Raw genomic sequence first — 16333 nt, 5'->3', positions numbered from 1 at the left:
GCTTCCTAAAATAATGAATATTGAAAACTTCCTAAGCAAATATTCTCAAGGTTTTATTATTATTATTTGCATAACTAATTCACTTCATTGTACTGATGGGGTGGTCATAATAATCTGGCCACTCAGTGTATATAGTACTGAGTCACACACACAAAAATTAAGTTTAGCCCTAACTGGTTTGGCTCAGTGACTAGAGTATCGGCCTGCGGACTGAAGGGTCCCAGGTTCTATTCCGGTCAAGGGCATGTACCTTGGTTGCGGGCACATCCCCAGTAGGGGGTGTACAGGAGGCAGCCGATCGGTGTTTCTAACTCTCTATTCCTCCCCCTTCCTCTCTGTAAAAAATCAATAAAATATATTTTTAAAAAAGCACACAAAAACCTTAAGTTTATTACATTTAAGGTTATTTTAATTTAAGTATAAGTTAAAAGAAACTTGTATTTCCTTCAGAGGATCAGAGGAAAAAAGAAAACTGGAAAAGACTGATGTAGCTAATGCCTGATCAGAGGCTGTGCTGGGTCTGAGAGCAGCCAGGGTCCCAAAGGGAGGAAGGAGCTTTGGGTGGTGAGTATGGGGAGAGGACAGAAGAAAGATGCCTGCAGTGGGTGGGGGGTGAAGAGATTAGATAATCTTAAAGCTTGAGCCTGTGTTTTACCTTTTTGTGTTCTTAGTGCCTAGTCCAGCAGCACCAATGGGCACAGGAAAAGCCTTCATGAATATTTGTTGAGTAAATGCATAGAAATGAGTGAGGTTTACAGATTTTTTTCAGGCTTCTCTTAAGAATTCAGTTAGGCTTGGAAATGAATCTAGGCAGTCCTGCCTTTATGAAAAGTTTGTTTTAAGAACCTTAATTTGCAAATTAGTTTTTGGAACTTCAAACATCATTACACATGGCAGCTGGGATCTCAGGCCAGCCCACAACCACCTTTTTAGACCCAAGTTATAGCTCAGGCTGGTATGAGAACCGAAGCTACGCTTTTTAATGGGAAAAACACATCCTCGCGGGTCCAGTCAGGGAGGCCAGGAGCAAATCAGCCTCCAGACGGCAGAGGAGCACCTCTCCAGCCCCCAGTCCTCTTGCTGTGGTTAGACCTGCAGCTGCAAAGCCATTTCTGATGGGCCGGGGGAGATGTGAGAAGCAGCAGGAAGTGAGGGCTCATTTCAAGGACAGGTAGAGGTCAGAGGTAAGGAGATGGAAAGAGAAAGGAGCAGTGCCAATAGCATCAACAAGGAGAGAAAAGACTGGGGCCACCGACCACCTAGCCCAGTGATGGCGAACCTATGACACGCGTGTCAGAGGTGACACGCCAACTCATTTTTTTGGTTGATTTTTCTTTGTTAAATGGCATTTAAATATATAAAATAAATATCAAAAATGTAAATCTTTGTTTTACTATGGTTGCAAATATCAAAAAATTTCTATATGTGACACGGCACCAGAGTTAAGTTAGGGTTTTTCAAAATGCTGACACGCCGACCTCAAAAGGTTCGCCATCATTGACCTAGCCAGTGTGATTGTGGCCTGGTGGCCAGGAAGACACATGGAGAAAGGTGAGGCCACCTCCATACGGAGTTGGTGTTGCCATTGCACAAGCAATTCAGTGATATTATGTACAGAGTGCCCAGTATGTGGATAACAAAATCACCTGTTTCTCTGACCGTCTTTCTTAGTTTTTCATCCATAAACAGCAAGTATTAATTTCACTCTTCACCAGGTCAGAGACCCAGAAAAGTCGATCACTTAAAACCAACCACTGGCCGAAACCGGTTTGGCTCAGTGGATAGAGCGTCGGTTTGCGGACTGAAAAGTCCCAGGTTCGATTCCGGTTAAGGGCATGTACCTGGGTTGCAGGCACATCCCCCGTGGGAGATGTGCAGGAGGCAGCTGGTCGATGTTTCTCTCTCATCGATGTTTCTAACTCTTTATCTCTCTCCCTTCCTCTCTGTAAAAAATCAATAAAATATATTAATTAAAAAAAACAACAACAAAAAAAACCCAACCACTGAACCTCAAAATGAGCAAACATGGCCTGTTTGGTAAGTACGCCAAGAGTCACAAAACTCACTTGCCCTTTACTTTGTAGGAGAGAAGGCCCCTCACTGCTCCTCCATCTAGACCAGTAGTTCTCGACCTTCTGACCCTTTAAATACAGTTCCTCATGTTGTGACCCAACCATAAAATTATTTTCGTTGCTACTTCATAACTGTAATGTCGCTACTGTTATGAATCGTAATGTAAATATTTGATATGCAGGATGGTTTTAGGCGACCCCCGTGAAAGGGTCGTTCGACCGTCAAAGGGGTCGCAACCCACAGGTTGAGAACCTCTGATCTAGACTATTGACTTATACTTTGAACATAATTCTAACAAACGGGGTTTACTGATTCCTTGGCTACAACAGAACAGAGAGTGGGGTCCTAGAGGTGGGTGCTTTACCAGCAATTAGAAGAAATAAAAGCCATAATAAAGAGAGAGGATATTCCTTAATAACTGCATCCACTTTGGGATGGGAGTCTTGTTATCCAAGGAGGTATCACTGTTTCATAGCATGATTTAAAAAACCATATTCCTAATGACAATCCTCACCAATTGGAGAGCGTTTCAAATGTGTTGTAATATCTAATTTAAAGAATGGAAAGAGGGAGTTTCTAACGTTGCTTTTATTTTTTTTTGATCAGCACAGAAGTCTTTTTTATTTTTACCCACTTATCATGCCATGAATTCTTAGGGAATGGGTTCCAGCAGCTCTGGCTCCTTCCCATTGGTCCTCACAAAGTGTGCTTCTCTGGGTGGAGCAGGCTGACGCTTCAGTTGAACCCAGGTACCTTTCTCTTTGGCTTCCTTCTTTTTGTGATCATTTTCCTTCACACATTTCAGGAAGCTATCTCAGCTCTCGGTGTGCTTAATATGCTCAATCCGTACATTCATTCTCTTGGCAAGACTCTTGCCCTTAACTTGCTTGCTCACAATAATGCCCACTGCGTGCTGGGTGACACTGTACTCTTCCAGTGTTGCCGTGGTAACACTGTAGGGCATTCCTTTTGAGCAGCGCCCATTCCCTTGATGTCCACATTATCACCTTTCTTGTAGATTTGCATGTATGTGGCCAAAGGAACAACTCCATGTTTTCTACGAGGCCTACAGAACATATAGCGGCTTCCTCTCCTCTTTCCGTTTGTGTTAGTCATGTTGGTGAATTACTGCAAGATGGCAGTTCCAGCCGAAAGGAAGCAAACGTTGCTTTTTTGTTATAAAATTTAGCAGGCTGGAAAATTGCCATCTACATTCCCCAATAAGATGGGATAATCTAGGTATTCCTTTACTTTTTACAAATCTGAACATGTTTATGTACATTTCTTCTATCATTTCTGCTGAATCTTATATAATTATGCCAATCACTGAGTTCCCTGCCATGTTTTTATCTTCGTTTCCTTAGAAAACAGTGGGACTAATTCCCTATGTTTCTTTGATTCCATGGTTTTAAAATTTACACACCCTTCCACATTTGTTTCAAAGTGTTTCACAAAAACAAAACTTTCTCATTCTCAGGATACATCAGAGCATACTTGTTTATGTGTTTAACTGTTAATGGACTCTAAAGCATGACTATTAACAAGAAACCCAAAATCTTGACTCAAGAAGACTTACTTAGGGCTTTGAGAAAATGAGAAAGGTAGTGGTGAAAATATTAAGACTACAAATGACAGAACCTCTCAATAATCTTACAAGAAACAAATTAAGCATCATCTTGAATTCTTAAGAACTGAAGAGCCATTCACACCTGCTCTCAAAGATAACATGGCTCTGTGTAGGTTTTGACATACAGGAATTTTAATGTGCCTCATTAAAAAAAAAAAAAAAACACCACAAAAAACACTGCCAATCTTGCAGTTGTAGGTGATGACACTGATAATTATCTGATGCAAATGCAAAGGGAATTAGAATTCATTTTGTTGGGCACCTGCTTTGGCATTTAACCTACTAATGTTTTCAAAGCAAAAGGTGCAGAGGCTTTGTGTGTTCAAATGACTCAATTGAAAAGTGTGGCCTTAGATGAGCTGCTTTGTTTATCTAACAACAGGAAACTTAACGAAGGTATTTTGAGCAGCAGCATCATGCTGGAAACGGAAGGTTTAAAGATTCAAAATGGTTCCTGCCCGCAAATGAATTACCATCTATTAGGGAGAGAACAGGCATGCTCACCACTAACTTTAGAGCAAGGCTAATAATAGGAGGATGGACAAGGGTTGTTAGCATGGAGAAAAGAGAGGAACTGAAGAAGGCTTGTGGAGGAAAGTAGCATTTGATCAGGGCCTTGAAGGACAGGAAGGAAGTCAGAAGCAGAAGAGGTAGATAGAGTTTTTCATCACCCCCTTCACACACACACACACACACACAGTCCCCATCTCTTCACTGCCATAGACCCTACCCACTCCACCAAAACTTCCTTAGAATCCAAGTTCTGCATTGAACAGTTCAGAAACCTAATCTTGTTTAATGTCTCTATTTCCAATGAGGAAACCGAGGCACATGGGGTGTTCCTCATGTAGGGAATTTAGGGGGCCAAGGAATGGAATTGGTTTGTACAGGATGGGTTTGGGGAGCAATGAGTGGTCCGATTTGGCCAGAGGATGGGGCGGTCAGAATGGGAAGAAACATTAACGGCAGATTGTGGAGAACTTTGAATACCATATTAAGAAGAGTGGGCTCTATCCTCAAAGGTAGGAGAAGGTGGGGGCAGCAGGGACAGGATCTGAAAAGGGAGAGAGACTGAGGCTGGGACCAGATGAGAGACAACTGCAAATGTCCAGATGGGAGGCAATGACTGTTGAAATTCAGGAAATGACAGAGTGAGCTGAGATGAGTGAGAGAGACACGGAGAAAGTACAGTGATAGAACCACGGATCCACAGGCATGATGGGGTAGATAAAAAGTTGGGGGGGGAGAGAGCGAGAGGGAGAGAGAGAGAGAGAGAGAGAGAGAGAGAGAGAGCGAGAGAGAGAGAAAGGAAGGAAGAAAGAAAGAAGAGATCTTTTCCTAGAATTCCAGGCTCTGTTGTTGACCAGCAGTGTAGCACTGGGAAAGCCTTTCATGCACCATGTGCCCCCGTTTCCTCATTGGAAATGGAGGCATTAAACAAGATCAGTGGTTTCTGAACTGTTCCATGAAGACCTAGGATTCCCAGAAAGCTTTGATGCAGTGGGTAGGGTGGGTGGATAGAGAAGGGGTCCCCAGGGAGTGTGAGGGGTGAGCAATGGGGCGTGATTGGGGAGTGTAGTGGGAATGAGGAACTCTAGATCCACCTATTTAACAGAACATCTCCTTTTTAGAACAGAAGTCCTCATAACATTAAATTTCTAACAGAAACCCCCAAACAAACAAAAAGCCCAACTAGCTTGATAATCATTGAATGACACAGATAACCTCTCAAATCCCTTTGAGCTGACCACAGAAACTGGTTATCCAAGAGATCTGCTAATATAGTAGATGTGGGTCTCGTTGTTAAGACCCCATGTGTTCCTGTTTATTTGATTAACTGCTGCACAAATGCTGGAAACAACTGGAACAGCAATTGTCATGCTGAATCAGTGCCAAAACTCTCAAAAACGGGACAGATTTACTAAAGGCCACTTGGTGTTCTTACTCTCGTGCGCGGTACCTATTTCCAGGACTCAGTAAGTTTCCCAAACCTCACAAGTGCCAGTGTGAAGAGGTACCTGGCCTACGAGTACAAAAACACGGCTTCACTGCGGACTGCTGGCTGTCAGGCTCTGGGTAAGTTGAGTTACTGCTCTGGGTTCCGTTTCCTTGTCTGTAGAATGAGAGCCTTGCAGCAAACAGTCCTAGCGGCCCCTTCCAGCTTCAACATTCCAGGATTTCATGATCCTAAACCTTGGAGCCTCTTATCTCAGCGATTCCCAGATCAAGAGCATGTGCTCTCAATCTCTCTCTGTCACAGTCAGATGGTCAGTATATTAAGGGCTTTGGGCTGTTGACTTTAAGGATTGGGCAATGTGTGCTTTAGCCAAATCTGAGTCCTGCAAATGGATCATTCTGAGCAGAGGGCTCAGGTCTAAATTAACAGCAGATCTTCAGACACACAATGCTTTGTGGGCCAGTATTTGGAGTAGAGAAACCCTGTGCCTAGGGAAAAACCCCCATAAAAATGGAAACCAATCAGAACAGCTGCAAAGTTTAGACCAGAAAATCTCACACAGGTCTGAAACTTCCATACTCGCTGCCTCCCTTTGCCTGCTGATTTCTCTTTTTCCCCTCCCACTCCCACAATTAAACATGATTTTTTCTTTTACAACAACAATTCCTTTGTAAAGAGAGAGAGAGAGAGAGAGAGAGAGAGAGAGAGAGAGAGAGAGAGAGAAAGTTAAACCAAAGAGGCAAGCGAACACTCACTGGGAGAGCGCGGCCAGGCTGCGTCTTCCCTTCGAACCGGATCCCCTGAGCATGTCTGCAGCTGGAAGGGGCGGAGGTGCTGGAGGTGGTGAGACCCTCTGGGCAGTCAGGGTGGGGGCCGGGCCCCATGAGGTGCCATGTTATCTGTGGCTGCAGTGCTGTGTGCAGGATGCTCCCGTGTTTTCCCTTTGTGTTAACACTTTTTGGTCTGTCCCTGTGACGACAGTCTGGGCTTGTCCTCTGCCAAATCTACTCCTCCCCACCCTTCCCTCAGCATAGGATCATCAGAGAGCTGATTGTTATTTTTTACTGTAATGTCTCTAATAGAAGCCCATCACGTTTAGTTGGTAAAGGGCACCGATTGCTTGGAGATTTCCAGAATGTTATTCCTGGGTAGTAGGGGCCAGGATCCCCAGAAGCTTTCATGATGAAGACTTTATATGATTAATGACAATGAATTATTGCAAGGTAGAGAACTGCTTAAAGGAAAAGACGCCGATCCATGTGGAAAACAGGGATCATGGTATCACTTGCGCACACGATCCAGTTCTGAAGAGATCCACGGAAGTCAGCCCACCGGAAAGTTCACGGGGTGCAGTTCTCAGGCCCTCATTCCGAGCTCTGTTCTCAATTAGCATCGGTGTAGGTGGCGTCCAAAGCAAACAGTTCCCACTGAGAAATCAAATCTGAGAAACTCCTCTTATCCCTTTTTTTCCAGGGAAAGATGCAGGATATAAAAATGCGAGGCAAGGCAAAGGGAAGAAGAGAGACTGCCAATCAGCGATACACTGGGTTATACTGGACGTTGGGTGCTCATGCCTCTCCGTGAAATGAGGGCGGCAGCCTGCCTAGCATATGTTGCAACAGCGGCCCAGTCTGCACCCATGGCGCTCTGCTAGTGATCCCATCTGCCACGCTGGGCAAGGGAGCCAGGTCAGTAACAGCTTGGAAAGCAACCAAATTTGAGCCCCTGAGGATGGGGGGGTGTTGGCTCTACCTGGAGATGACGCTCGGCCTGAGTTATGGATACATTTCTTTATCTCTAACAAGCAATGAACAGATTGGTGCTGGGGCACTGAGCTGCTTATGGGCTTTCTGCCAAAGGAGAACAACCCAGATCTTCACCACGGAAGGTTAAGACGGTCCTTTCAGGGAGTAGCAGGAGAAGCAATCAGCTTCACACACCGAGGGCCCCTTTACAGAATGAAAAACATCTTCGAGGGCTACAGCTTTGGTGCAAACAAGGGCACAGAAGCACAGAACATTAAACAATTTGCTTCATGTTATGGAGAACTTCAGTAGCTCCTCTTGTGCTCAACGTAAAGACGTTTGATTTAATTAGGTGAAATGCTCTCTTCACTTCAACGGCCTAGAAAATTTGGTTGTTTTCCTACTTAAATACTAGACTGTCATCACAGTCATAATTTATAGGGTAAATACAGTTTAATGAACTTCAGCGTTAACTACTTCAATATATCATGATGCACATACACATTTACATATCTTTTTGATCATGTATATTGTCATTCAACGTATACTGACTATGTAACCTAAAGGAAGTCACTCACACTCACTGACTTGGCATGAGTTTATCGCTCCAGAGCTGAGATAGAAACATGTGTCAAGGCATTTTGCTACTCTCCTTTCTACCAAATTTTGCCCATTTCATTTTTTCCCCTTCAAAAACTTCAGGGGCTTGCTGTGGCAGGCAGAATAATGTTCTCCCAAAGACATTCATGTCCTAATCCCCAGGGTTTGTGAATATGTTACTTTACATGGCCAGAGACTTTAGATGTGATTAAGTCAAAGGCTTCGAGATGGAGAGATTATCCTGGATTAATCCAGATGTGCTCAATCTAATCACATGAGTCTTCAAAGTCAGAGAACTCTCGGGCCATGGTCTGAGGGAGATAGGACTACCCAGATAGAAGAATGGCCAGAGAGACACACCCCTCGCTGGCGTGAAGGCAGAGGAAGGGGGACAAGAGTCCGGGAGTGTGGCAGGATCTAGAAACTGGAAAGGCAAGGGAATGAATTCTCCCCTAGAGCCAGAGCCTCCGGAGAGGAATGCAGCCCTGCCCACACCTTGATTACAGCCCGGCAGACCTGTGCTGGACTTGTAACCTTTACAACAGTGGATAACAAGTTTGTGCTGTTTGAAGTCACCAAGGTTGCGGTTACTTGTCCCAGCAGCGATAGAAAATGAATACATTTGCTTATGGGGGCTCATTTGAGTTTGGGGATACACTTCATCTCCCGATCCTCCACCCCCTTCCAATTCTGAGATGACAAATGTAGTTTTGGCACATTCAAAAGAAGCCCATAAGATCGTGTGACAAATCCTGTGCTTCTTTCAGGGCAGTCAGATTCCCATCTCCCAACCTCCACCACCACCATACACATACACGCTTCTTAAGTCTCCACAGAGGAGGGCAAGAATTTAGTAACTTCTGTTACTATGCAGGTATTCAGGTACTAAAAGTATGCTGATGGCCAGCTGTATAAAGTCACCCACCAAGCTATTGTCCAAGTCGTAAGGACAGGGAGAGGGAAGTCCCAGGCACCCTTAGTTGGCCCCTTGTCATTAAGGGAATGAATTCATCTGGGAAGTAGCTGTCTGCCTTTAGTTTGAGATAGCAAAACTCATGGGTGTCCAAACTCATGCTAGCTGGCAGGGAACTGACATAACAAGAGTGAAGAGAGAAGCCCTAGCTGGTTTGGCTCAGTGGATAGAGCGTCAGCCTATGGACTGAGGGTTCCTGGGTTTGATTCTGGTCAAGGGCACATGCCCGGGGTGTGGGCTCCATCCCCAGTGTGGGGCGAGCAGGGGGCAGCTACACAGGAGAGTCAGGGGATGAGAGCAGGCTAGAGTGGGCCACAGCTTCTAAGGAGCCCCTGAGGTTGGCTGGCTGGGGCAGAGAGGCAAGGTGAGAGAAATTAGGAAGGACATACCAGAAGGTAATTTGTGAACAGGGTTCAGATCCTGCAGAGACCGACAGGCATATGTGCTTTCATTGTGTAGCACAAATGGGTGGGTGCGAGTCCCGCTTCCAGAACTGTCTCTGAGAACTGAATTAATGATCATGTATTGGCACCATGAACAACTGGGCCCATCATCCTTCAGCAAGAGAGTAGGTGTCACACATGCGCCATTTCAGGGCTGACTAAAGGGGAAACGGGCGTCTGGGCCACTCTCACAGCACCCTTTATTTCTGGATATTTTTGTCCAATTTTTCATGAAAGAGATTCTGAACTAGGAATGTTTGAGGGAGGTCAGTGAAATAGAATGAAATAGCTCCCACCACGGGGTGGTCCTTCATTAATAAAATATGATGAAAAAATAACTTTCCTTCATGGAGGTAAGAGACTGGGCCACATGATCTGTTCCAGACTTTACCGTCTGCAGTGGTGGAGAACAGCTTCCACCTTGGAGCAACTCCCCAGGGAGAGGAGAGGTATGTGGGAGAGGCCCTCATGCACTTAACACACACGCACACGCACACGCACACACACACACACACACACACAAACACACACACTCACTCACACAGCTGCTTACCTCCTACAGAAACTCAACTTACACCCAAAGAAAATCTACTCAACAGTTCAAGTAATATAAAGGCATTTTGTAAAAAGGTTCTTAAAGAAAATTTTTCTTATAAAGAAATTCATAGACTTTATACTCTTAGCATGAGGCTAAAGACCTTGCCCCAGACAGCTGCTCACCATGGGCTAAATAGAGATGGAGGTGAGGGGCTAACTACATAATGGCAGGCAGAACCTCTTTCGTCCTTTCCTTGGCCCTTAATAGTCTTTCTTCCCCAGCTGATGACGTCTCCGCCCCCCCCGCCAATCCCTACCTCAGGCACTGGACATATTCATTGAAACTATATTGCTTCGTGGTGTCCTGTGATGTTGCTTTTCTAATGGGTCCTCCTAACAAGTGTTCTCATGAGATACTCTTCCCTTTATCCATCTTCCTGTGCAGAAAGACAGACTTGTCTCTTTCTTCTTTCCTTCCTCTCCTTCCCCATCTTCTCTGCTATTGTCTTCGTGGTTTCACTGTATGTTCCTTTAGGAATATGTGGTAGGCTGGGAGGGGTGGAGGAATGAATGGATGGAAAGTCGTTGCTTATCCCTCATCTTAGTCTTCCTGTGTCACCCCCTGTCCTTGGCTAGAGTCCTTAAGGCGTCTGCTAACAAATTCTCTGAATCATTCTTTGCCTGGCCTTTGTCTAGGCCCGTAACATGTCTCCAGTTGCTACACTGTCCTATCTTCCCTACAATGGTGTCCATGGTTTTGTCCCAGCATGCCCCCCCGGCATGTCGTCTAGTTAAGTGCTGTGCAGGATCCAAAGATAAGAAGGTCAGACCTAAACGGAGATATGCATACAAACATTTTAATACAAGATAGCAAATGGCCATACTCTGAAAGCAGGAGAGCTGAAGTACTACACGTCAAAGGTGACATCCTGTTTCCAAGGTGCCAGGTTTAACCACCTGAACGCTAATTTATCCTGCTGTTGAACTAGACTTCCCATTGCTGAAATAGAAGTCCACTTATCTCTATGATGGCCACAGGAATGAAGTCATCCTTTAGTCTCATCTTTTCTAGGCTAGATGCCAATGCCGATTTTCCATTCTTTTAATATCAGCCTGCAATATAACAACCTTTCCAACGAGAAACCAAAATTGGACACAACAAAGGCTGACCAAGGTTGCATGTGCCTGGATGAAGTCCCAGTGCTGCCCGCCACATTCCTGTTAACACATCCTAACAGCGTTTCGTACTGACAACAGAGATCATTCATTCATTTTTGTGCTAAATCCAGGTTTCTCCTACTTAATTAGTCTATGTCCAGTATTGATCTTAAAGCAATTTTTGTTATTATTTGCCTTTAATAATAGAGAATGTCCTACTGTTTAGAGGCCCATTTCCCCACTCTTCCACGATACTCTGTATTGCATTTGTCAGGTCTGACTAAGCTCTTGGTAACATAAATAGAAAACTGAGGAGCACATAACCTGATTTCAAAAAGGGAGGACAAACCTTTCAAAGAGCCCCTCCCTGAATTTTAATTCGTGGGAAGTCCAATGATCTATTTGAGGCAACATAGAGTTCAAGTTTCTAGATTGCACTAATACTGTGCTTATATATTTTTGTCTCCCTATAGCAGGGTTCTCAACCTGTGGGTCGCGACCCCTTTGGGGGTCGAATGACCCTTTCACAGGGGTCGCCTAAGACCATCGGAAAACACATATATAATTACATATTGTTTTTGTGATTAATCACTATGCTTTAATTATGTTCAATTTGTAACAATGAAAACACATCCTGCATATCAGGTATTTGCATTACAATTCAAACAGTAGCAAAATTACAGTTATGAAGTAGCAACGAAAATAATTTTATGGTTGGGGGTCACTACAACATGAGGAACTGTATTAAAGGGTCGCGGCATTAGGAAGGTTGAGAACCACTGCCCTACAGGCTGGAACTCTTACTCATCTGTGTGAACCTCTCTCACCCCTGTTAGCACAATACCTGGTACAGAATAGGCTTTCTGTAATAGATGTGCGGCATAAAGGAATTCATGCACATGGCTTCATGCAACTAATGGCCTTGACCAAGTTAACTTATTTTCTTCTGTGATTGAGGTTAAATGATGTGAATGGTGGCCTCGCCTCAAGTTTAGCTATGCCCTCCATTGGCACTGTATGTCTGAGTGGTGGGTGGGCTTAGGGAGGCAACTTGCAGGGGGGCCTGGGGAGCTATCTGCCCTGGCATTGGTCCCTCACCCAGCCCCATTGCCCTATGTCTGTGAAACGTAGGCTGCAGAGAAGTGGAGGCTGTTTCACAGTGTTTTCTGAGCCGAGGCCAAGCCTTGATGTGCAGTTGACCAAGAGTCACAGAGCAGAGGAGAGAGTCACTAGTCCTGCTTCAGTACACAGCAAGCATAGCATGGTTTCGGAATTCTGCAGGACTAGAAGGAATGCACGGCCGCTGTGGAATCTTGAAAGATTGTATCTATCACAAGGGAATGAGACAGAGTGACTCAGAGGCCCAGGGTCAGGTGGGCCCCAGGGCAGTGGCACTGGAGGGTCCTGCGCAAATGACTTCATGACAGAGGGGGGCGGGGCCTCACTGACGCAGGGGCCCAGCAGCAGGAAGCCATGGAGATGACACATGGTGGTGGAGCGTAGCTTTCGTGAGCTTGCGCGAGACAGACTCCCAGAAGCAATCAGAGGGGACTTCTTCAAAAGCATTTTTCTCGGGACTATGGCGGTAGTCCTGCAGGAGCAGGTAGCACTCAGAATTATGTTATTTATGGAATTATGTGTGGTTCTACTGATAGCCAGGGGCAGATTCTAATGGAAGGCACATGGGCGACAGCTATAAGATTTCTGTACCTTTTTAAAATGAGATTTTATTTTGAAATCTTTTAAACAAACTAAAAGGAATAAGGAAACTATAATGAACATCTGGGTGTTCACCATGCAGCCTAAGAAAAAACCGTTCACAGTAACTGAGCCCTGTGTGCTCTTCTAGGCCAGCATTTCCTGCTGCCCACCTGGGGGTAGCTGTTCTCCTGAATCTGCTTTCTGCCCAATCTACTTTCTTCCCCTCCGCTGTCCCTCCCTTCTCTGCTCTCACCCCAGGGGGACCACCATCAAGGCCATCCAGAGTGTGGATTTGGCTCTAGGATGAGACAGGATGGGAGTGTGGGAGTGAGATGTCCTTTCGCCCTGTCTGGATGCTTTTGTATTTTTCATGGTGAAATGCAGGTTCCCTGATTGTGATACTACCGTTCAGGTAAAAAAAAAAAAAAGGGCATTTTTTTCCCTTTCCCAGGCCAAACTTTGAGTCCCAGCATTCCTTTGCTAATTCCTCCCCTTAGCCATACCCTGACCTCCGGTTAGATCCCCACTGGCCATCGAACACACATCTTCAATCAGTGCAATACACCCGAACATCTACCTAAAGGGAACATTTGTTCAGGGAAAAGTTTATTGGCATTTGCCACCATTTGCCTGATATTTCCTGAAGCTTTATGCCCTATGCGCCAAAGGTAGTCCTTCTGTTTTTGCCAAGATCCTTTGCTTCTCTGAACTATAGTAATTCTAAAAGAACCAGTATCTGGCCGCACCTCTAGGAAGTCTTTCTAGGTTTGATGGTATTTCTTTGTAATTTATTATCTTAGGAGGATAGAGGAGAAGGTTTGAGCCACTCGTGTTTGCATGCATTTGGTAAACAGTTATGTTGTCATGTATGAATCGGCCCCTCCAACTAACTTGCAGGGAGGACACTCATTTCTGTTTAAACTCTTGTAACAATGACGTAGGTCCACTGTCTAAGCTCTATTTAAAATCTGGGTTTTTGTTGTTGTTTTTTTACCAGCTGAATTATTTCCTTTTTCTGGAGAGAGAAGTTTCTCTGTTGAAGGAGTGTGCCTCCACCTCCCCTCCGCCCTCCAGCTGGAAGCACATCTTCAATACAATGAAACAGAAGTAGATTCTGAGTTCCAGTCAACACCATGGAGTAAGTGGACACTGCACTCACCTCCTCCCATGACACATTGAAAATGACAGCTAAGTTATAAAAAATCAACCTGGATAAGCATCTGAACAGAAGATCCATGACCAAGGATATAAAGAGAAAGTCACATCAAGACTGGTAGGGAGGCCTGGCCCGTGTGGCTCAGGGGTTGAGCGACGACTAAGAGGTCACCATTTTGATTCCAGGTCAGAGCACATGCCTGGGTTGTGGGCTCGATCCCCAGTAGGGGTGTGCAGGAGGCAGACGATCGATGTTTCTCTCTCACCGATGTTTCTATCACTCTATCCCTTTCCCTTCCCCTCTTCTAGAATCAATAAAAACAGAAGCTGCTGGAACCCCAGGTGCCCTCCGAAAACACCAGCACACAAACTGTGGCTCCCAGGCACTCACCTTAGGCTCCTGCGGAGGCGGAGGGGCAGTGGCTCCAGGGGCGCCAGAGACACACAGGGAGAAACTGCGTTGAGTGACTTCGGGGTGAGAGCTGGAGGGCCAGCAGCCATTGTCGCCGGACTGAGCCTCTCTCCGGGATGGTCAAATCTGAGTCTGCATTACGCTTGTGAATTCCACTAGCTCCACCCTGAGGACTACCTGAGACCCAGCCCTACCCAACGTGCACATGGCCCCAGGTTCTTTTCAGCAATAACAGGCCTGGGCCCGCACTGCAGTCTCTCTTCAAAAACACTCAAGGAATTCTGACAAGTGTAGGGGGTGTCAGGCACATACAGGAAGAAACTCAGTTGTGTGGCTTCAGGGTGAGGGCCGGCGCGACAACTGCCAGTGTCCCTATGTTGAGCTCTCCTCCCATGTGACCAAATATAAATCTGCACCAGCCTGATCAACTCCACTAGCTCCACCCTGAAGACTCTGAGACACTGCCCCACCACAAGGGCCGCAGGCCCCAGGCAAGTGGCAGCTGGCATCAATGGGCCCTGCAACATTTTTTTTTTTTTTTAGTTTTTTAAAATTTATTTCTATTATTTCATTATTTTTTAAATTTATCTTTATTGTTGAAAGTATTACGGGTGTCTCTTTTCTCCCCCCTCCACCCCCCCACCCCCACTGAGAGAGAGGAAGGGAGAGGGAGAAACATTGAGGTGAGAGAGAAATATATCCGTCACGTGCCTCCTGCACGCACCTCAACTAGGGATTGAACCCACCAACTGGGTATGTGCCCTGACTGGGAATCGGACCTGCCACCTTTGGTGTACGGGACAATACTCCAACCAACGGAGTCACGCTGGCCAGGGCTATCCTGAAACTTCTGATGAGTGGCCTCAGGCCCAGAACCGGTATCAAATCTGAATCTGTATTAACTTGGTTAACACCGCTCACCCAACCCTGGTGTCTCCACGAGACCCTGACTCACCCAACTCACGTTCTGCCCAAGGCTCTGTTCAGCAGCTGAGCTATGGAGTGCCGGCAGGCAGTGGCAGATCTCAAGGTGCCTTTGGCTTTTGCTGACCTATCCCAGGTGCAGTACTCTAGTAATTGGCCTCTCCAGCGCACACCCAGGCCCAGCAAAAGCAGCTACCAACTGCAGATTGCTTTGTAGCTCCTAACAGATAACCTCAGGCCAGTCATAGGCAGCATCTGACATAATCTGCACTGGAGTCCCTCCCAAGAGACCTAAAATGCCTGGTGGCTGGCTTCAGACTCCAACAGAGCACCACTCAATTGGCTCCATAAAGGACAGACCCAAAGGGAGGTCCTGGCAGGCACCAGATCCAGTTGGGGCAAATTACATTCTGTGGTGGCAGCCCCCACACAGCAGATCCTATGCTATGGTTGTGGCCAATCCTCACAGCCAGCCCATCTGAGTGTCAATCCTACCCACTGAAGTGCCAACAGCAATCAAGGTTCACCTACAACAGGAAGGCACACACAGGGACACTCTTTAACCAGACTTATCAAGAAAAAAGAGAGAGGACTCAAATAATAAAATCAGGAATGAAAGAGGAGAAGTAAAAATGACACCACAGAAATATGAAAGATTATAAAAAAAAATAGTAGCAACAATTCTATGTCAACAAACTGGACAATCTGGAAGAAATGAATAAATTCCTAGAAACACAATATTCTAAGACCAGATCAGGAAGAAACAGAAAATCTGAAAAGACTGATTACTACCAAAAAAATAGAATCTGTATAAAAAAAACTCCCAATAATCAAAAGTTTTGGACTAGAATGGTTTCACAGGTGAATTTTACCAAACATCCAAAGAAGAATTAACACTTATCTTTCTCAAACTATTCCAAAAAAAAATTCAAGAGAAGGGAAAGCTCCCAAGCTCATTTTATGAGGCCACCATCATCCTGATTCCAAAAAATATACAAACACACTATAAAAAAACAAAAGTTATAGGC

At 45.3% G+C, this 16333-nt stretch overlaps 1 protein-coding gene and 1 pseudogene across 1 annotated transcript in view; both read right to left on the bottom strand.

Annotated features, from left to right (window-relative positions):
* Positions 1–16333, bottom strand: part of CALD1 (caldesmon 1) — a 228418-nt gene that overhangs the window by 99397 nt on the left and 112688 nt on the right. The window lies entirely within an intron of this gene.
* Positions 2675–3204, bottom strand: LOC107181980 (annotated as a pseudogene).

The sequence above is a fragment of the Myotis davidii genome, unplaced genomic scaffold, assembly GCF_000327345.1.
Source record: "Myotis davidii unplaced genomic scaffold, ASM32734v1 scaffold214, whole genome shotgun sequence".
NCBI classification, from domain to species: Eukaryota; Metazoa; Chordata; class Mammalia; order Chiroptera; family Vespertilionidae; genus Myotis; species Myotis davidii.
This window is presented reverse-complemented; position numbering and strand designations above follow the sequence as displayed.